Below are 1,977 nucleotides of genomic sequence, written 5' to 3'. Positions count from 1 at the left end.
GAGCTTTTGTTAAACCAAATATTGTGTGTTTTTTTCCATATACAACAACCTATCTGGACTCGATAAGAGAATCGATAAGGAATCGGTTCGATAAGAGGATTCGATAATAGGCTCAAACTCGATAATTTCTTATCAAACATCATCCCTAAGTAAGAATGATGTAAGATGAAGCATATAGTACTTTGCAATACTTGCATGGTTAGGGTTAGGAAAAATATGTCTTATTAAAATAAAAATGAGGAACGCTTGGGGCATGCTAATCTTCTCTGTATCGTTCCAATTTTAGTATATGCGTTACCGAAGTAGGTGTAGGAAACGATTTGGTATAAGTAGGCTATGTCCTGCTACCTTTTGCACAGACATGGTGGCAGTGTGAATGTGTGTGTGAATGGGTGAATGTGGAAATACTGTCAAAGCGCTTTGAGTACCTTAAAGGTAGAAAAGCGCTATACAAGTATAACCCATTAATTTTCAGTGGGGGTATATTCCTGTTAATTCCGGGTGTAGCTGCTGACAGAAGCACATTGTATATATATGTTATATAATTTCATAGTTGGTTAGAATAAATAAATACAATGTATAAATATAAGTTCATATTTTACATATAATGTGATTAAAAATGTATTTCCTTTGATTAATTCATGCAAGTATATGTTAACTTTATTTTTTGTTACAAAACCCATGTAAATTGGAGAGAAACATATTTTTTTGTTCCGGTTTGGTCACATTGTTGGGGGGACAATTAATATGTGACGGAATAAGGGAAGCAGCATGAGACAGCAAGCATTTGATGGAAGAGGTTAATAGAGCCTCGGCTTCAAAGGAAACTTTATTCCCTCTGAGTTTGTGAGGCCAATGAGGTATGATTCTTCCTGATAATGTATGTGAAATCAATGTGTTTTCTTTTATTTGATGTCAGACTAATTGTAAGTTCTGTGTTTCTTATTCATTAGTTCTGACTGCATTATTTTGGCATTGTGTTGGCATCGTTGTTACGAGAAGAAGGCGTGGCTGAAATAAATGTCTGTGTGAGAAAAACTAACAACTTGAGCCTTGACTAAGACCTCGGAGGGAGTAACAGTCAGAACTCAGCCTACATCGCGCTGAAGAGAAGGAGAGACGGACAGGAGCCTGTCGCAGCAGTAGAGCCGATAACGAGCAGCTCTTTGATGAGTGACATCGCTCTCAATCTTCAAAGGAAAGAAGCCGCATGCACGGACATTCCAGAAGCAATCAGGGTCCAACGGTGCAGCGTGGTTAACTCAACACCAAGTAACACGTTTAAAACAAGTTACCATATTTTTCGGACTATAAGTCGCTTCAGAGTATATGTCGTACCGGCCGAAAATGCACAATAAAGAAGTAAAAAAACATATATACGTCGCACAGGAGTATAAGTCGCATTTTGGGGGGAAATTTATTTGATAAAATCCAACACCAAGAATAGACATTTGAAAGGCAATTTAAAATAAATAAAGAATAGTGAACAACAGGCTGAATAAGTGTACGCCATATGAGGCATAAATAACCAACTGAGAACGTGCCTGGTATGTTAACGCAACATATCATGGTAAGAGTCGTTCAAATAACTATAACACATAGAACAGTCACTCCCGATCGCTAAATTCGATTAAATCTTCCTCCCCGGTGTCGTCTCTGGTATGTCCTTTCTTTCTGCTGCTCGATTGCCGTTCTCTGCTGCATATTTCACTACGTCCAGCTTGTAAACTGCAGTATATGATTTCCTTTTCGGTGCCATTTTTGTTCAGCCCTTTTCAGTTTTTATAAGTTACCGCCAATGTTGAAATTATCCATTTTCCTAGGTACGGTTGTAGTAGCATGTAGCATCTATTTTTTCACAATACACCGCCATCATGACCCACAATGCACTTGTGCCATGACCCGCCCCCGCATAATTTCTATTGGTTGACGTGTGTGTGACGACCGCTGACGTGTGTGTGACGATTGCTGACATTT

At 38.6% G+C, this 1,977-nt stretch overlaps 1 pseudogene; it reads right to left on the bottom strand.

Annotated features, from left to right (window-relative positions):
- Nucleotides 1–210: 210 nt before the first annotated feature.
- LOC133590761 (U6 spliceosomal RNA) lies at nt 211–308 on the bottom strand (annotated as a pseudogene).
- Nucleotides 309–1,977: the final 1,669 nt, after the last annotated feature.

Source organism: Nerophis lumbriciformis, linkage group LG03 (genome assembly GCF_033978685.3).
Source record: "Nerophis lumbriciformis linkage group LG03, RoL_Nlum_v2.1, whole genome shotgun sequence".
In the NCBI taxonomy this organism is placed as follows: Eukaryota; Metazoa; Chordata; class Actinopteri; order Syngnathiformes; family Syngnathidae; genus Nerophis; species Nerophis lumbriciformis.
Note: the sequence above shows the minus strand (reverse complement) of the source record. Positions and strands in the feature narration are given on the sequence as shown.